The sequence below is a fragment of the Chiloscyllium punctatum genome, chromosome 9 (assembly GCF_047496795.1).
Source record: "Chiloscyllium punctatum isolate Juve2018m chromosome 9, sChiPun1.3, whole genome shotgun sequence".
Lineage (NCBI taxonomy): Eukaryota > Metazoa > Chordata > Chondrichthyes > Orectolobiformes > Hemiscylliidae > Chiloscyllium > Chiloscyllium punctatum.
In genome coordinates this window covers 30,803,266-30,824,912 of record NC_092747.1, presented here as the reverse complement: position 1 = coordinate 30,824,912, position 21,647 = coordinate 30,803,266, and positions in this window count along the sequence as shown.

Sequence of the window (21,647 nt, the reverse complement as noted above, 5' to 3'; positions counted from 1 at the left end):
CTTCCTTTTCCCAACTGAAATGTACTGAATAAAAATCTGTCAGTCTCAGCCTTGAATATACATAATGACCCAATCTTTACAGACTTCTGTGGTAAAGACTTCCACAAATTTACTACCCTCCAAGAGAAGAAATTCCTCCCCATCTCTGTTTTAAATAGTTGAGCCCTTATTCTGAGATCATGCCTCTGGTCATAAGCCCTTCCACAAGGGGAAATAATCTTTCTTGTCAATTTGCTAAGAACGCTGGATGCTTCAATGAGGTTGCCTCACATTCTTCTGAACTCCAAAGGTACGGAGCCAAGCCATTCAACCTCACCTCCTAAAACAGTCGCTCCATAACTGGAATCAGCCTTGTGAACTTTCTCTCGACTACCTCCAATGCCATTATATATTTCCTTAGCAGAAAGGACCAAACTGGTTTAGCATGACTTCTTTATTTTTATGCTCCATTCCTTTTGATATAAAGGCCAACATTCCAATTGCCTTCCTTATTGCCTGCTGAACTTGGATGAGAGCTTTTTCTGATTTACACACAAAGACTTCCAAATCCTCCTGCTTTCTGCACTCTTCCTCAATTTAAATAATACTCAGCTTCTCTATTCTTCATGTCAAAGTACATAATCTCATACTTTCCCACATTATGTTATGTTTTGTCAAAGTGCTTTCTCCCTATGTAGACTCTTTATCCATTCCTCACCATTTGACTTTCCACCATTTTTCTGTCATCTGCAAATTTGCCTTTTATACGTTCACTTTCCTCATCCAAGTCATTAGCAAATATTGTAAATAACTGTGGCATCAACACTGTTTCTTGGAGCACTCCACTAGCTACAGATAACTGCCAAATATCTGTGTGATTACTTCTTTTAGTATGTTAGTATGCATCCCATCAAGTCCAGAGGATGTCATTAGTTTAACCCCATTAGTTTCCCTGACGCTGATTCTCCAATAATAGTTATTGTACTTACTTCCTCTTCTTCTTTTTACTGTTTATAGCCAGCTGCTAGCCATTCAGCTTGTACAAGTACCATCCTCCTTCAAGCCAGCCTAATATCCCAGGGATGAAAAACTCCCCCTCACCTTTCCAGCCACTCATTCATATCACGTCGTTTGACTTCATGCTCACTAAATATCTACCTAGCTCCCTATATTCTGACTGGAGGACCACATCTCCCTTCATATACGTTATGGGTACCAACATGGGTTACAACTGTTGGCTGTTCACTGACCCCAAGAGGAATGTTTCACAACCGCTCTGTGACATCTTTGACAACGGCACTTAGGGAGGCATCATAGAATAGAATATCCTTTAATATCATGTGTACTCCAATACAGATGTACAGGAGTACAGTGAAAAGTTTTTATAATGGCTGCCTCTAATGGTAGGTACAAATCTTGATTACAAAGAGGAATAAAAGTAAAAGGAGCAACATTACTTACAAAGTTAGAAATAAGATAGTTATAACATAGTTAAAGGATTCACATCACAGTCTGGAAAAGAATTTCAAAAACCAGCAGCTCAGCACTTAGTCTGACCACCTGCACTAGGATTTGATTCCCCTTGTGCCACTCCGGGACTCATTCCCCTTGTGCTAGACTGGGACCCGGTCATCTCCCTCTGCTCCAGGACTCATTTCCCTCGCGCTGCTCTTGGACTCACTCCCCTCGTGCTGCTCTGGGATCTGATCCCCTCACATTGCACTGGAACCCATTCCCCTCACACTGCTCCAGGACTCATTCCCCTCACACCACTCCGGGACTCATTCTCCTCCCACCGCTCCAGGACTTATTCCCCTCACAACGCTCTGGGACTCATTCCTCTCACACTGCTCCGGGACTCATTCCTCTCACACTGCTCCAGGACTCATTCCCCTCACACCGCTCCAGGACTCATTCCCCTCACACCGCTCCGGGACTCATTCCTCTCACACCGCTCCAGGACTCATTCCCCTCAAACTGTTCTAGGATTTGTTCTCCTCGCCTTGTACTGGGACTCGTTCTCCTCGCCTTGTACTGGGACTCGTTATCCTCACACTGCATTGGGACTCATTCCCCTCATGTTGCACTGGGACCCATTTACCTCACGCTGCACTGGGACCCGTTCCCCTCATGTCACACTGGGACCCGTTCCCCTCATGTCACACTGGGACCTGTTCCTCTCATGTTGCACTGGGACCCATTCCCCTTGCACCGCTCCGGGTGTCATTCCCCTCACACTGCACTGGGATTTATTCCCCTCACACCGCTCCAGGTCTCCTTCCCCTCACATGCACTGTGACACGTTCCCTTTGTGCTGCACTGGGATCCGTTCCCCTCATGTTGTACTAGGACCCATTCCCCTCGCACAGCATTAGGACCCGATCCCCTCACGTTACACTGGGACCTGTTCATCTCATGTTGCATGGGATCCGCTCCACCCCACATTGCACTGGGACTCATTCCCCTCGAGCTGCATTAGGACACCTTCTCCACATGCTGCACTAGAACACGTTTCCCTTGCGCTGCATTGGGACATGTTCCCTCAGGCTGCATTGGGACTCGTTCCCCTTGCGCTGTACTGAGACCTGTTCCCCTCACGCTGCTCAGGAACTTGTTCCCCTTGCACTGCCGTGGGACTCATTCTCTTCACACTGATCTGGGTCCCATTCCCCTCACGCTACACTGGGATCTGTCACCTTGCGCTGCATTGGGACTCGTTCCCCTAACACTGCACAGGGACTCATTCTCCTTGCTTACACTGGGACCCACTCCACTCGCGCTTCACTTGGATTCATTCTCCTCACGTTGCAGTGGGAGCTGTTCCCCTCGTGCTGCACTGAGACTCGTTCCCTCCGCATTGCACTTGGACTCGTTCCCCACATGTTGCACTGGGACTTGTTCCCTTTGTGTTTCATTGGAACTTATTCTCCTCGTGCTGCACTAGGACTCATGCCCCTCACGTTGCACAGGGACTCATTCTCTTTACACTGCAATGGGACACGTTCCCCTCACGCTGCATTGGGAGCCGTTCCCCTCATGTTGCACTGGGACTCGTTCCCCTCATGCTGCACTGGGACTCGTTCCCCTCACGCTGCACTGGGACCCATTCACCTCATGCTCCACTGGGACTCATTCCCCTCACGCTGCACTGGGACCTGTTCTCCTCATGTTGCACTAGGACTCGTTCATCTCACGCTGCACTGGGACCCATTCCCCTCATGCTGCACTGGGACCCGTTCCCTTCATGTTGCACTAGGACCCGTTCCCCTCATTCTGCACTGGGACCCGTTCCCCTCATGCTGCACCAGGACTCGTTCATCTCACGCTGCACTGGGACCCGTTCCCCTCACGCTACACTGGGACTCATTCCCCTCATGCTGCACTAGGACCAGTTCCGCTCATGTTGCACTGGGACCCATTCCCCTCATGCTGCACTTGGACTCGTTCATCTCATGCTGCATTGGAACCCGTTCCCCTCATTCTTCACTAGTACCCGTTCCCCTCATGTTGCACTGGGACCCAGGCACCACATGCTGCACTGGGACCTGTTCCCCTCGCTCTGCGCTGGCACTCATTCCCCTCATGCTGCACTGGGACCCATTCCCCTCATGCTGCACTGGGACCCGTTCCACTCACGCTGCACTGGGACCCGTTCCCCTCGCGCTGTACTGGGACCTGTTCCACTCACGCTGCACTGGGAACCGTTCCCCTCATGCTGCACTGGGACCTGTTCCGCTCACGATGTACTGGTACCTGTTCCCCTCACGCTGCACTGGGACCTGTTCCCCTCACGCTGCACTGGGACCCGTTCCCCTCATGCTGCACTGGGACCCGTTCCCCTCACGATGCACTGGGACCCATTCCCCTCATGCTGCACTGGGACCTGTTCCCCTCACGCTGCACTGGGACCCGTTCCCCTCACACTGCACTGGGACCCCTTCCCCACATGTTGCACGAGGACTCGTTCATCTCACGCAGCACTGGGACCCATTCCCCTCATGCTGCACTGGGACCCGTTCCCCACATGTTGCACGAGGACTCGTTCATCTCAGGCAGCACTGGGACCCATTCCCCTCATGCTGCACTGGGACCCGTTCCACCCACGATGCACTGGGACCCATTCTCCTCATGCTGCACTGGGACCTGTTCCCCTCATGTTGCACTGGGACTCCTTCCCCTCATGTTGCACTAGGACCAGTTCATCTCATGTTGCACTGGGACCCGTTCCACTCACGCTGCACTGGGACCCGTTCCCCTCATGCTGCACTGGGACCCGTTCCCCTCACGCTGCACTGGGACCCGTTCCACTCACGCTGCACTGGGACCTGTTCCCCTCACGCAGTACTGGGACCTGTTCCCCTCATGCTGCACTGGGACCCGTTCCACTCACGCTGCACTGGGACCCGTTCCCCTCACGCTGTACTGGGACCTGTTCCCCTCATGCTGCACTGGGACACGTTCCCCTCACGCTGCACCGGGACCCGTTCCACTCACGCTGCACTGGGACCTGTTCCCCTCACGCAGTACTGGGACCTGTTCCCCTCATGCTGCACTGGGACCCGTTCCACTCACGCTGCACTGGGACCCGGTCACCTCACGCTGCACTGGGACCCATTCCCCTCACCCTGCACTGGGACCGTTCCCCTCATGCTGCACTGGGACTTGGGTCACCTCATGCTGCACTGAGACTCGTTCCCTTCATGCTGCACTCGGACCTGTTCCCTTCATGTTGCACTAGGACCCGTTCCCCTCATTCTGCACTGGGACCGTTCCCCTCATGCTGCACTGGGACTTGGGTCACCTCATGCTGCACTGAGACTCGTTCCCTTCATGCTGCACTGGGACCCGTTCCCTTCATGTTGCACTAGGACCCGTTCCCCTCATTCTGCACTGGGACTCGTTCCCCTCATGTTGCACTAGGAATCGTTCATCTCACGCTGCACTGGGACCATTTCCCTCATGTTGCAATGTGACCCGTTCCCTCACGCTGCACTGGGACCCGTTCCCATCATGCTGCACTGGGTCCCGTTCCAATTATGCTCACTGGGACCCGTTCCCCTCACGGTGCACTGGGACCCGTTCCCCTCATGTCGCACTGGACCCGTTCCCTTCATGTTGCACTAGGGCCCGTTCCCCTCATTCTGCACTGGGACTCGTTCCCCTCATGTTGCACTGGGACTCGTTCCCCTCATGTTGCACGAGGACTCGTTCATCTCACGCTGCACTGGGACCATTTCCCTCATGTTGCATTGGACCCGTTCCCCTCATGTCGCACTGGGACCATTCCCCTCATGCTGCACTGGGAACCATTCCCCTCATGCTGCACGAGGACACGTTCCCCTCATGTTGCACGAGGACACGTTCCCCTCATGTTGCACGAGGACACATTCCCCTCATGCTGCACTGGGACCCGGTCACCCCATGCTCCAATGGAACCCATTCCCCACATGTTGCACTGGGACCCGTTCCACTCATGCTGCACTGGGACCCATTCCCCTCATGCTGCACTGGGACCGTTCCCCTCATGCGGCTCTGGGACCTGTTCCCCTCATGTTGCACTGGGACCCGTTCCCTTAATGTTCACTGGGACCCGTTACCCTAATGTTGCACTAGGACTCGTTCACCTCATGGTGCACTGGGACCCATTCCCCTCATGTTGCACTGGACCCGTTCTCCTCATGTTGCACTGGGACTCGTTCCCCTCATGCTGCACTGGGACCCGTTCCACTCACGCTGCACTGGGACCTGTTCCCCTCACGCTGTACTGGGACCTGTTCCCCTCATGCTGCACTGGGACCCGTTCCCCTCACCCTGCAAGGGACCGTTCCCCTCATGCTGCACTGGGACCCGTTCCCCTCACGATGCACTGGGACTCGTTCCCCTCACACTGCACTGGGACTCGTTCCCGTCATGTTGCACTAGGACCCGTTCCCCTCATTCTGCACTGGGACCCGTTCCCTTCATGTTGCACTAGGACCCGTTCCCCTCATTCTGCACTGGGACTCGTTCCCGTCATGTTGCAGGAGGACTCGTTCATCTCACGCTGCACTGGGACCATTCCCCTCATGTTTCACTAGGACACGTTCCCCTCACAGTGCACTGGGACCCGTTCCCCTCATGCTGCACTGGCACCCGGTCACCCCATGCTCCAATGGAACCCATTCCCCTCATGTTGCACTGGGACCCGTTCCACTCTTGCTGCACTGGGACCCATTCCCCACATACTGCACTGGGACCCATTCACCTCATGCTCCACTGGGACTCATTCCCCTCACGCTGCACTGGGACCTGTTCTCCTCATGTTGCACTAGGACTCATTCATCTCACGCTGCACTGGAACCCATTCCCCTCATGCTGCACTGGGACCCGTTCCCTTCATGTTGCACTAGGAACCGTTCCCCTCATTCTGCACTGGGACCCGTTCCCCTCATGCTGCACCAGGACTTGTTCATCTCACTCTGCACTGGGACCCGTTCCCCTCACGCTGCACTGGGACTCATTCCCCTCATGTTGCACTGGGACCTGTTCCACTCATGCTGCACTAGGACCAGTTCCCCTCATGTTGCACTGGGACCCATTCCCCTCATGTTGCACTGGGACTCGTTCCCCTCATGTTGCACTTGGACTCGTTCATCTCACGCTGCATTGGGACCCGTTCCCCTCATTCTGCACTGGGACCCAGGCACCACATGCTGCACTGGGACCTGTTCCCCTCGCTCTGCGCTGGCACTCGTTCCCCTCATGCTGCACTGGGACCCATTCCCCTCATGCTGCACTGGGACCCGTTCCACTCACGATGCACTGTGACCCGTTCCCCTCACGCTGCACTGAGACTTGTTCCCCTCACGCTGCACTGGGACCCGTTCCCCTCATGTTGCACTGGGACTCCTTCCCCTCATGTTGCACTAGGACCCGTTCATCTCATGCTGCACTGGGACCCGTTCCCCTCATGCTGCACTGGGACCCGTTCCCCTCACGCTGCACTGGGACCTGTTCCACTCACGCTGCACTGGGACCGGTTCCCCTCACGCTGCACTGGGACCCGTTCCCCTCATGCTGCACTGGGACCTGTTCCCATCACGCTGTACTGGTACCTGTTCCCCTCACGCTGCACTGGGACCTGTTCCCCTCACGCTGCACTGGGACCCGTTCCCCTCACGCTGTACTGGTAGCTGTTCACCTCACGTTGCACTGGGACCCGTTCCCCTCACGCTGTACTGGGACCCGTTCCCCTCACGCTGTACTGGGACCCGTTCCCCTCACGCTGCACTGGGACCCGTTCCCCTCACGCTGCACTGGGACCCGTTCCCCTCACGCTGTACTGGGACTCGTTCCCCTCACACTGCACTGGGACCCCTTCCCCACATGTTGCACGAGGACTCGTTCATCTCACGTAGCACTGGGACCCATTCCCCTCATGCTGCACTGGGACCCGTTCCACTCACGATGCACTGGGACCCATTCCCCTCATGCTGCACTGGGACCCCTTCCACTCACGATGCACTGGGACCCATTCCCCTCATGCTGCACTGGGACCTGTTCCCCTCCCACTGCACTGGGACCCGTTCCCTCATGTTGCACTGGGACTCCTTCCCCTCATGTTGCACTAGGACCAGTTCATCTCATGTTGCACTGGGACCCGTTCCACTCACGCTGCACTGGGACCCGTTCCCCTCATGCTGCACTGGGACCCGTTCCCCTCACGCTGCACTGGGACCCGTTCACCTCACGCTGTACTGGGACCTGTTCCCCTCACGCAGTACTGGGACCTGTTCCCCTCATGCTGCTCTGGGACCCGTTCCACTCACGCTGCACTGGGACCCGTTCCCCTCACGCTGTACTGGGACCTGTTCCCCTCATGCTGCACTGGGACCTGTTCCCCTCACACTGCACTGGGATACCTTCCCCACATGTTGCACGAGGACTCGTTCATCTCACGCAGCACTGGGACCCGGTCACCTCACGCTGCACTGGGACCCATTCCCCTCACCCTGCACTGGGACCGTTCCCCTCATGCTGCACTGGGACTTGGGTCACCTCATGCTGCACTGAGACTCGTTCCCTTCATGCTGCACTGGGACCCGTTCCCTTCATGTTGCACTAGGACCCGTTCCCCTCATTCTGCACTGGGACTCGTTCCCCTCATGTTGCACTTGGACTCGTTCATCTCACGCTGCACTGGGACCATTTCCCTCATGTTGCAATGTGACCCGTTCCCTCACGCTGCACTGGGACCCGTTCCCCTCATGCTGCACTGGGTCCCGTTCCAATTATGCTCACTGGGACCCGTTCCCCTCACGGTGCACTGGGACCTGTTCCCCTCATGTCGCACTGGACCCGTTCCCTTCACGCTGCACTGGGACCCGTTCCCCTCATGCTGCACTGGGACCCGTTCCCTTCATGTTGCACTAGGACCCGTTCCCGTCATTCTGCACTGGGACTCGTTCCCCTCATGTTGCACGAGGACTCGTTCATCTCACGCTGCACTGGGACCATTTCCCTCATGTTGCATTGGACCCGTTCCCCTCATGTCGCACTGGACCCGTTCCCCTCATGTTGCACTGGGAACCATTCCCCTCATGCTGCACGGGGACACGTTCCCCTCATGTTGCACGAGGACACGTTCCCCTCATGCTGCACTGGGACCCGTTCCCCTCATGTCGCACTGGACCCGTTCCCCTCATGTTGCACTGGGACCCGTTCCCCTCATGCTGCACGAGGACACGTTCCCCTCATGTTGCACGAGGACACGTTCCCCTCACGGTGCACTGGGACCCGGTCACCCCATGCTCCAATGGAACCCATTCCCCACATGTTGCACAGGGACCCGTTCCACTCATGCTGCACTGGGACCCATTCCCCTCATGCTGCAATGGGACCGTTCCCCTCATGCGGCTCTGGGACCTGTTCCCCTCATGTTGCACTGGGACCCGTTCCCTTAATGTTCACTGGGACCCGTTACCCTAATGTTGCACTAGGACTCATTCCCCTCATGGTGCACTGGGACCCATTCCCCTCATGTTGCACTGGACCCGTTCTCCTCATGTTGCACTGGGACTCGTTCCCCTCATGCTGCACTGGGACCCGTTCCACTCACGCTGCACTGGGACCTGTTCCCCTCACGCTGTACTGGGACCTGTTCCCCTCATGCTGCACTGGGACCCGTTCCCCTCACCCTGCAAGGGACCGTTCCCCTCATGCTGCACTGGGACCCGTTCCCCTCACGATGCACTGGGACTCGTTCCCCTCACACTGCACTGGGACCCCTTCCCCACATGTTGCACGAGGACTCATTCATCTCACGCAGCACTGGGTCCCGGTCACCTCACGCTGCACTGGGACTTGGGTCACCTCATGCTGCACTGTGACCCGTTCCCTTCATGCTGCACTGGGACCCGTTCCCTTCATGTTGCACTAGGACCCGTTCCCCTCATTCTGCACTGGGACTCGTTCCCGTCATGTTGCACGAGGACTCGGTCATCTCACGCTGCACTGGGACCATTCCCCTCATGTTGCACTAGGACACGTTTCCCTCACGGTGCACTGGGACCCGTTCCCCTCATGTTGCACTGGGACCCGTTCCACTCATGCTGCACTGGGACCCATTCCCCTCATACTGCACTGGGACCCATTCACCTCATGCTCCACTGGGACTCATTCCCCTTACGCTGCACTGGGACCTGTTCTCCTCATGTTGCACTAGGACTCGTTCATCTCACGCTGCACTGGGACCCATTCCCCTCATGCTGCACTGGGACCCGTTCCCTTCATGTTGCACTAGGACCAGTTCCCCTCATTCTGCACTGGGACCCATTCCCCTCATGCTGCACCAGGACTCGTTCCCCTCACACTGCACTGGGACTCATTCCCCTCATGTTGCACTGGGACCTGTTCCACTCATGCTGCACTAGGACCAGTTCCCCTCATGTTGCACTGGGACCCATTCCCCTCATGTTGCACTGGGACTCGTTCCCCTCATGTTGCACTTGGACTCGTTCATCTCACGCTGCATTGGGACCCGTTCCCCTCATTCTGCACTGGGACCCAGGCACCACATGCTGCACTGGGACCTGTTCCCCTCGCTCTGCGCTGGCACTCGTTCCCCTCATGCTGCACTGGGACCCATTCCCCTCATGCTGCACTGGGACCCGTTCCACTCACGATGCACTGTGACCCGTTCCCCTCACGCTGCACTGAGACTTGTTCCCCTCACGCTGCACTGGGACCCGTTCCCCTCATGTTGCACTGGGACTCCTTCCCCTCATGTTGCACTAGGACCAGTTCATCTCATGTTGCACTGGGACCCGTTCCACTCACGCTGCACTGGGACCCGTTCCCCTCAGGCTGCACTGGGACCCGTTCCCCTCACGCTGCACTGGGACCCGTTCCCCTCACGCTGTACTGGGACCTGTTCCCCTCACGCAGTACTGGGACCTGTTCCCTTCATGCTGCACTGGGACCCGTTCCCCTCACACTGCACTGGGACCCGTTCCCCTCACGCTGTACTGGGACCTGTTCCCTTCATGCTGCACTGGGACCTGTTCCCCTCACACTGCACTGGGATACCTTCCCCACATGTTGCACGAGGACTCGTTCATCTCACGCAGCACTGGGACCCGGTCACCTCACGCTGCACTGGGACCCATTCCCCTCACCCTGCACTGGGACCGTTCCCCTCATGCTGCACTGGGACTTGGGTCACCTCATGCTGCACTGAGACTCGTTCCCTTCATGCTGCACTGGGACCCGTTCCCTTCATGTTGCACTAGGACCCGTTCCCCTCATTCTGCACTGGGACTCGTTCCCCTCATGTTGCACTTGGACTCGTTCATCTCACGCTGCACTGGGACCATTTCCCTCATGTTGCAATGTGACCCGTTCCCTCACGCTGCACTGGGACCCGTTCCCCTCATGCTGCACTGGGTCCCGTTCCAATTTTGCTCACTGGGACCCGTTCCCCTCACGGTGCACTGGGACCTGTTCCCCTCATGTCGCACTGGACCCGTTCCCTTCACGCTGCACTGGGACCCGTTCCCCTCATGCTGCACTGGGACCCGTTCCCTTCATGTTGCACTAGGACCCGTTCCCGTCATTCTGCACTGGGACTCGTTCCCCTCATGTTGCACGAGGACTCGTTCATCTCACGCTGCACTGGGACCATTTCCCTCATGTTGCATTGGACCCGTTCCCCTCATGTCGCACTGGACCCGTTCCCCTCATGTTGCACTGGGAACCATTCCCCTCATGCTGCACGGGGACACGTTCCCCTCATGTTGCACGAGGACACGTTCCCCTCATGCTGCACTGGGACCCGTTCCCCTCATGTCGCACTGGACCCGTTCCCCTCATGTTGCACTGGGACCCGTTCCCCTCATGCTGCACGAGGACACGTTCCCCTCATGTTGCACGAGGACACGTTCCCCTCACGGTGCACTGGGACCCGGTCACCCCATGCTCCAATGGAACCCATTCCCCACATGTTGCACAGGGACCCGTTCCACTCATGCTGCACTGGGACCCATTCCCCTCATGCTGCAATGGGACCGTTCCCCTCATGCGGCTCTGGGACCTGTTCCCCTCATGTTGCACTGGGACCCGTTCCCTTAATGTTCACTGGGACCCGTTACCCTAATGTTGCACTAGGACTCATTCCCCTCATGGTGCACTGGGACCCATTCCCCTCATGTTGCACTGGACCCGTTCTCCTCATGTTGCACTGGGACTCGTTCCCCTCATGCTGCACTGGGACCCGTTCCACTCACGCTGCACTGGGACCTGTTCCCCTCACGCTGTACTGGGACCTGTTCCCCTCATGCTGCACTGGGACCCGTTCCCCTCACCCTGCAAGGGACCGTTCCCCTCATGCTGCACTGGGACCCGTTCCCCTCACGATGCACTGGGACTCGTTCCCCTCACACTGCACTGGGACCCCTTCCCCACATGTTGCACGAGGACTCATTCATCTCACGCAGCACTGGGTCCCGGTCACCTCACGCTGCACTGGGACTTGGGTCACCTCATGCTGCACTGAGACCCGTTCCCTTCATGCTGCACTGGGACCCGTTCCCTTCATGTTGCACTAGGACCCATTCCCCTCATTCTGCACTGGGACTCGTTCCCGTCATGTTGCACGAGGACTCGTTCATCTCACGCTGCACTGGGACCATTCCCCTCATGTTGCACTAGGACACGTTTCCCTCACGGTGCACTGGGACCCGTTCCCCTCATGTTGCACTGGGACCCGTTCCACTCATGCTGCACTGGGACCCATTCCCCTCATACTGCACTGGGACCCATTCACCTCATGCTCCACTGGGACTCATTCCCCTTACGCTGCACTGGGACCTGTTCTCCTCATGTTGCACTAGGACTCGTTCATCTCACGCTGCACTGGGACCCATTCCCCTCATGCTGCACTGGGACCCGTTCCCTTCATGTTGCACTAGGACCAGTTCCCCTCATTCTGCACTGGGACCCATTCCCCTCATGCTGCACCAGGACCCGTTCCCCTCACGCTGCACTGGGACTCATTCCCCTCATGTTGCACTGGGACCTGTTCCACTCATGCTGCACTAGGACCAGTTCCCCTCATGTTGCACTGGGACCCATTCCCCTCATGTTGCACTGGGACTCGTTCCCCTCATGTTGCACTTGGACTCGTTCATCTCACGCTGCATTGGGACCCGTTCCCCTCATTCTGCACTGGGACCCAGGCACCACATGCTGCACTGGGACCTGTTCCCCTCGCTCTGCGCTGGCACTCGTTCCCCTCATGCTGCACTGGGACCCATTCCCCTCATGCTGCACTGGGACCCGTTCCACTCACGATGCACTGTGACCCGTTCCCCTCACGCTGCACTGAGACTTGTTCCCCTCATGTTGCACTGGGACTCCTTCCCCTCATGTTGCACTAGGACCAGTTCATCTCATGTTGCACTGGGACCCGTTCCACTCACGCTGCACTGGGACCCGTTCCCCTCATGCTGCACTGGGACCCGTTCCCCTCACGCTGCACTGGGACCCGTTCCCCTCACGCTGTACTGGGACCTGTTCCCCTCACGCAGTACTGGGACCTGTTCCCTTCATGCTGCACTGGGACCCGTTCCCCTCACACTGCACTGGGACCCGTTCCCCTCACGCTGTACTGGGACCTGTTCCCTTCATGCTGCACTGGGACCTGTTCCCCTCACACTGCACTGGGATACCTTCCCCACATGTTGCACGAGGACTCGTTCATCTCACGCAGCACAGGGACCCGGTCACCTCACGCTGCACTGGGACCCATTCCCCTCACCCTGCACTGGGACCGTTCCCCTCATGCTGCACTGGGACTTGGGTCACCTCATGCTGCACTGAGACTCGTTCCCTTCATGCTGCACTGGGACCCGTTCCCTTCATGTTGCACTAGGACCCGTTCCCCTCATTCTGCACTGGGACTCGTTCCCCTTATGTTGCACTTGGACTCGTTCATCTCACGCTGCACTGGGACCATTTCCCTCATGTTGCAATGTGACCCGTTCCCTCACGCTGCACTGGGACCCGTTCCCCTCATGCTGCACTGGGTCCCGTTCCAATTATGCTCACTGGGACCCGTTCCCCTCACGGTGCACTGGGACCTGTTCCCCTCATGTCGCACTGGACCCGTTCCCTTCACGCTGCACTGGGACCCGTTCCCCTCATGCTGCACTGGGACCCGTTCCCTTCATGTTGCACTAGGACCCGTTCCCGTCATTCTGCACTGGGACTCGTTCCCCTCATGTTGCACGAGGACTCGTTCATCTCACGCTGCACTGGGACCATTTCCCTCATGTTGCATTGGACCCGTTCCCCTCATGTCGCACTGGACCCGTTCCCCTCATGTTGCACTGGGAACCATTCCCCTCATGCTGCACGGGGACACGTTCCCCTCATGTTGCACGAGGACACGTTCCCCTCATGCTGCACTGGGACCCGTTCCCCTCATGTCGCACTGGACCCGTTCCCCTCATGTTGCACTGGGACCCGTTCCCCTCATGCTGCACGAGGACACGTTCCCCTCATGTTGCACGAGGACACGTTCCCCTCACGGTGCACTGGGACCCGGTCACCCCATGCTCCAATGGAACCCATTCCCCACATGTTGCACAGGGACCCGTTCCACTCATGCTGCACTGGGACCCATTCCCCTCATGCTGCAATGGGACCGTTCCCCTCATGCGGCTCTGGGACCTGTTCCCCTCATGTTGCACTGGGACCCGTTCCCTTAATGTTCACTGGGACCCGTTACCCTAATGTTGCACTAGGACTCATTCCCCTCATGGTGCACTGGGACCCATTCCCCTCATGTTGCACTGGACCCGTTCTCCTCATGTTGCACTGGGACTCGTTCCCCTCATGCTGCACTGGGACCCGTTCCACTCACGCTGCACTGGGACCTGTTCCCCTCATGCTGTACTGGGACCTGTTCCCCTCATGCTGCACTGGGACCCGTTCCCCTCACCCTGCAAGGGACCGTTCCCCTCATGCTGCACTGGGACCCGTTCCCCTCACGATGCACTGGGACTCGTTCCCCTCACACTGCACTGGGACCCCTTCCCCACATGTTGCACGAGGACTCATTCATCTCACGCAGCACTGGGTCCCGGTCACCTCACGCTGCACTGGGACTTGGGTCACCTCATGCTGCACTGAGACCCGTTCCCTTCATGCTGCACTGGGACCCGTTCCCTTCATGTTGCACTAGGACCCGTTCCCCTCATTCTGCACTGGGACTCGTTCCCGTCATGTTGCACGAGGACTCGTTCATCTCACGCTGCACTGGGACCATTCCCCTCATGTTGCACTAGGACACGTTTCCCTCACGGTGCACTGGGACCCGTTCCCCTCATGTTGCACTGGGACCCGTTCCACTCATGCTGCACTGGGACCCATTACCCTCATACTGCACTGGGACCCATTCACCTCATGCTCCACTGGGACTCATTCCCCTTACGCTGCACTGGGACCTGTTCTCCTCATGTTGCACTAGGACTCGTTCATCTCACGCTGCACTGGGACCCATTCCCCTCATGCTGCACTGGGACCCGTTCCCTTCATGTTGCACTAGGACCAGTTCCCCTCATTCTGCACTGGGACCCATTCCCCTCATGCTGCACCAGGACTCGTTCCCCTCACGCTGCACTGGGACTCATTCCCCTCATGTTGCACTGGGACCTGTTCCACTCATGCTGCACTAGGACCAGTTCCCCTCATGTTGCACTGGGACCCATTCCCCTCATGTTGCACTGGGACTCGTTCCCCTCATGTTGCACTTGGACTCGTTCATCTCACGCTGCATTGGGACCCGTTCCCCTCATTCTGCACTGGGACCCAGGCACCACATGCTGCACTGGGACCTGTTCCCCTCGCTCTGCGCTGGCACTCGTTCCCCTCATGCTGCACTGGGACCCATTCCCCTCATGCTGCACTGGGACCCGTTCCACTCACGATGCACTGTGACCCGTTCCCCTCACGCTGCACTGAGACTTGTTCCCCTCACGCTGCACTGGGACCCGTTCCCCTCATGTTGCACTGGGACTCCTTCCCCTCATGTTGCACTAGGACCCGTTCATCTCATGCTGCACTGGGACCCGTTCCCCTCATGCTGCACTGGGACCCGTTCCCCTCACGCTGCACTGGGACCTGTTCCACTCACGCTGCACTGGGACCCGTTCCCCTCACACTGCACTGGGACCCGTTCCCCTCGCGCTGTACTGGGACCTGTTCCACTCACGCTGCACTGGGACCCGTTCCCCTCATGCTGCACTGGGACCTGTTCCGCTCACGCTGTACTGGTACCTGTTCCCCTCACGCTGCACTGGGACCTGTTCCCCTCACGCTGCACTGGGACCCGTTCCACTCACGCTGCACTGGGACCCGTTCCACTCACGCTGTACTGGGACCCGTTCCCCTCACGCTGTACTGGGACCCGTTCCCCTCACGCTGTACTGGGACCCGTTCCCCTCACGCTGTACTGGGACCCGTTCCCCTCACGCTGCACTGGGACCCGTTCCCCTCACGCTGTACTGGGACCCGTTCCCCTCACACTGCACTGGGACCCCTTCCCCACATGTTGCACGAGGACTCGTTCATCTCACGCAGCACTGGGACCCATTCCCCTCATGCTGCACTGGGACCCATTCCACTCACGATGCACTGGGACCCATTCCCCTCATGCTGCACTGGGACCCCTTCCACTCACGATGCACTGGGACCCATTCCCCTCATGCTGCACTGGGACCTGTTCCCCTCCCGCTGCACTGGGACCCGTTCCACTCATGTTGCACTAGGACCAGTTCATCTCACGCAGTACTGGGACCTGTTCCCCTAATGCTGCACTGGGACCCGTTCCACTCACGCTGCACTGGGACCCGTTCCCCTCACGCTGTACTGGGACCTGTTCCCCTCATGCTGCACTGGGACCTGTTCCCCTCACACTGCACTGGGACACCTTCCCCACATGTTGCATGAGGACTCGTTCATCTCACGCAGCACTGGGACCCTGTCACCTCACGCAGCACTGTGACCCGTTCCCCTCATGCTGCACTGGGACTTGGGTCACCACATGCTGCACTGAGACTCGTTCCCTTCATGCTGCACTGGGACTCGTTCCCCTCATGTTGCACTAGGACCCGTTCCCCTCATTCTGCACTGGGACTCGTTCCCCTCATGTTGCACGAGGACTCGTTCATCTCACGCTGCACTGGGACCATTTCCCTCATGTTGCAATGTGACCCGTTCCCTCACGCTGCACTGGGACCCGTTCCCCTCATGCTGCACTGGGTCCCGTTCCAATTATGCTCACTGGGACCCGTTCCCCTCACGGTGCACTGGGTCCCGTTCCCCTCATGTCGCACTGGACCCGTTCCCTTCACGCTGCACTGGGACCCGTTCCCCTCATGCTGCACTGGGACCCGTTCCCCTCATTCTGCACTGGGACTCGTTCCCCTCATGTTGCACGAGGACTCGTACATCTCACGCTGCACTGGGACCATTTCCCTCATGTCGCACTGGACCCGTTCCCCTCATGTTGCACTGGGACCCATTCTCCTCATGCTGCACGAGGACACGTTCCCCTCATGCTGCACTGGGACCCGTTCCCTTCATGTTGCACTAGGACCCGTTCCCCTCACCCTGCACTGGGACTCGTTCCCCTCATGCTGCACTGGGACTTGGGTCACCTCATGCTGCACTGAGACTCGTTCCCTTCATGTTGCACTAGGACCCATTCCCCTCATTCTGCACTGGGACCCGTTCCCCTCATGCTGCACTGGGACCATTTCCCTCATGTTGCAATGTGACCCGTTCCCTCACGCTGCACTGGGACCCGTTCCCCTCATGCTGCACTGGGTCCCGTTCCAATTATGCTCACTGGGACCCGTTCCCCTCACGGTGCACTGGGACCCATTCCCCTCATGTTGCATTGGACCCGTTCCCCTCATGTCGCACTGGACCCGTTCCCTTCACGCTGCACTGGGACCCGTTCCCCTCATGCTGCACTGGGACCCGTTCCCTTCATGTTGCACAAGGACTCGTTCCCCTCATTCTGCACTGGGACTCGTTCCCCTCATGTTGCACGAGGACACGTTCCCCTCACGGTGCACTGGGACCATTTCCCTCATGCTGCACTGGGACCCGGTCACCCCATGCTCCAATGGATCCCATTCCCCACATGTTGCACTGGGACCCGTTCCACTCATGCTGCACTGGGACCCATTCCCCTCATACCGCACTGGGACCGTTCCCCTCATGCGGCTCTGGGACCTGTTCCCCTCATGTTGCACTGGGACCCGTTCCCTTAATGTTCACTGGAACCAGTTACCCTAATGTTGCACTAGGACTCGTTCCCCTCATGGTGCACTGGGACCCATTCACCTCATGTTGCACTGGACCCGTTCTCCTCATGTTGCACTGGGACTCGTTCCCCTCCTGCTGCACTGGGTCCCGTTCCCTTCACGCGGCACTGGGACCCGTTCCCCTCATGCTGCACTGGGACCCGTTCCCCTCATTCTGCACTGGGACTCGTTCCCCTCATGTTGCACGAGGACTCGTTCATCTCACGCTGCACTGGGACCATTTCCCTCATGTTGCATTGGACCCGTTCCCTCACGCTGCACTGGGATCCGTTCCCCTCATGTTGCACTGGGACCCATTCCCCTCATGCTGCACGAGGACACGTTCCCCTCATGTTGCACGAGGACACGTTCCCCTCATGCTGCACTGAGACTCGTTCCCTTCATGTTGCACTAGGACCCGTTCCCCTCACGATGCACTGGGACTCGTTCCCCTCACATTGCACTGGGACCCCTTCCCCACATGTTGCACAGGGACTCATTCATCTCACGCAGCACTGGGTCCCGGTCACCTCACGCTGCACTGGGACCCATTCCCCTCACCCTGCACTGGGACCGTTCCCCTCATGCTGCACTGGGACCCGTTCCCTTCATGTTGCACTAGGACCCGTTCCCCTCACCCTGCACTGGGACTCGTTCCCCTCATGCTGCACTGGGACTTGGGTCACCTCATGCTGCACTGAGACTCGTTCCCTTCATGTTGCACTAGGACCCATTCCCCTCATTCTGCACTGGGACCCGTTCCCCTCATGCTGCACTGGGACCATTTCCCTCATGTTGCAATGTGACCCGTTCCCTCACGCTGCACTGGGACCCGTTCCCCTCATGCTGCACTGGGTCCCGTTCCAATTATGCTCACTGGGACCCGTTCCCCTCACGGTGCACTGGGACCCATTCCCCTCATGTTGCATTGGACCCGTTCCCCTCATGTCGCACTGGACCCGTTCCCTTCACGCTGCACTGGGACCCGTTCCCCTCATGCTGCACTGGAACCCGTTCCCTTCATGTTGCACAAGGACTCGTTCCCCTCATTCTGCACTGGGACTCGTTCCCCTCATGTTGCACGAGGACACGTTCCCCTCACGGTGCACTGGGACCATTTCCCTCATGCTGCACTGGGACCCGGTCACCCCATGCTCCAATGGATCCCATTCCCCACATGTTGCACTGGGACCCGTTCCACTCATGCTGCACTGGGACCCATTCCCCTCATGCTGCAATGGGACCGTTCCCCTCATGCGGCTCTGGGACCTGTTCCCCTCATGTTGCACTGGGACCCGTTCCCTTAATGTTCACTGGGACTCGTTCCCCTTATGTTGCACTTGGACTCGTTCATCTCACGCTGCACTGGGACCATTTCCCTCATGTTGCAATGTGACCCGTTCCCTCACGCTGCACTGGGACCCGTTCCCCTCATGCTGCACTGGGTCCCGTTCCAATTATGCTCACTGGGACCCGTTCCCCTCACGGTGCACTGGGACCTGTTCCCCTCATGTCGCACTGGACCCGTTCCCTTCACGCTGCACTGGGACCCGTTCCCCTCATGCTGCACTGGGACCCGTTCCCTTCATGTTGCACTAGGACCCGTTCCCGTCATTCTGCACTGGGACTCGTTCCCCTCATGTTGCACGAGGACTCGTTCATCTCACGCTGCACTGGGACCATTTCCCTCATGTTGCATTGGACCCGTTCCCCTCATGTCGCACTGGACCCGTTCCCCTCATGTTGCACTGGGAACCATTCCCCTCATGCTGCACGGGGACACGTTCCCCTCATGTTGCACGAGGACACGTTCCCCTCATGCTGCACTGGGACCCGTTCCCCTCATGTCGCACTGGACCCGTTCCCCTCATGTTGCACTGGGACCCGTTCCCCTCATGCTGCACGAGGACACGTTCCCCTCATGTTGCACGAGGACACGTTCCCCTCACGGTGCACTGGGACCCGGTCACCCCATGCTCCAATGGAACCCATTCCCCACATGTTGCACAGGGACCCGTTCCACTCATGCTGCACTGGGACCCATTCCCCTCATGCTGCAATGGGACCGTTCCCCTCATGCGGCTCTGGGACCTGTTCCCCTCATGTTGCACTGGGACCCGTTCCCTTAATGTTCACTGGGACCCGTTACCCTAATGTTGCACTAGGACTCATTCCCCTCATGGTGCACTGGGACCCATTCCCCTCATGTTGCACTGGACCCGTTCTCCTCATGTTGCACTGGGACTCGTTCCCCTCATGCTGCACTGGGACCCGTTCCACTCACGCTGCACTGGGACCTGTTCCCCTCATGCTGTACTGGGACCTGTTCCCCTCATGCTGCACTGGGACCCGTTCCCCTCACCCTGCAAGGGACCGTTCCCCTCATGCTGCACTGGGACCCGTTCCCCTCACGATGCACTGGGACTCGTTCCCCTCACACTGCACTGGGACCCCTTCCCCACATGTTGCACGAGGACTCATTCATCTCACGCAGCACTGGGTCCCGGTCACCTCACGCTGCACTGGGACTTGGGTCACCTCATGCTGCACTGAGACCCGTTCCCTTCATGCTGCACTGGGACCCGTTCCCTTCATGTTGCACTAGGACCCGTTCCCCTCATTCTGCACTGGGACTCGTTCCCGTCATGTTGCACGAGGACTCGTTCATCTCACGCTGCACTGGGACCATTCCCCTCATGTTGCACTAGGACACGTTTCCCTCACGGTGCACTGGGACCCGTTCCCCTCATGTTGCACTGGGACCCGTTCCACTCATGCTGCACTGGGACCCATTACCCTCATACTGCACTGGGACCCATTCACCTCATGCTCCACTGGGACTCATTCCCCTCACGCTGCACTGGGACCTGTTCTCCTCATGTTGCACTAGGACTCGTTCATCTCACGCTGCACTGGGACCCATTCCCCTCATGCTGCACTGGGACCCGTTCCCTTCATGTTGCACTAGGACCAGTTCCCCTCATTCTGCACTGGGACCCATTCCCCTCATGCTGCACCAGGACTCGTTCCCCTCACGCTGCACTGGGACTCATTCCCCTCATGTTGCACTGGGACCTGTTCCACTCATGCTGCACTAGGACCAGTTCCCCTCATGTTGCACTGGGACCCATTCCCCTCATGTTGCACTGGGACTCGTTCCCCTCATGTTGCACTTGGACTCGTTCATCTCACGCTGCATTGGGACCCGTTCCCCTCATTCTGCACTGGGACCCAGGCACCACATGCTGCACTGGGACCTGTTCCCCTCGCTCTGCGCTGGCACTCGTTCCCCTCATGCTGCACTGGGACCCATTCCCCTCATGCTGCACTGGGACCCGTTCCACTCACGATGCACTGTGACCCGTTCCCCTCACGCTGCACTGAGACTTGTTCCCCTCACGCTGCACTGGGACCCGTTCCCCTCATGTTGCACTGGGACTCCTTCCCCTCATGTTGCACTAGGACCCGTTCATCTCATGCTGCACTGGGACCCGTTCCCCTCATGCTGCACTGGGACCCGTTCCCCTCACGCTGCACTGGGACCTGTTCCACTCACGCTGCACTGGGACCCGTTCCCCTCACACTGCACTGGGACCCGTTCCCCTCGCGCTGTACTGGGACCTGTTCCACTCACGCTGCACTGGGACCCGTTCCCCTCATGCTGCACTGGGACCTGTTCCGCTCACGCTGTACTGGTACCTGTTCCCCTCACGCTGCACTGGGACCTGTTCCCCTCACGCTGCACTGGGACCCGTTCCCCTCACGCTGTACTGGGACCCGTTCCCCTCACGCTGTACTGGGACCCGTTCCCCTCAC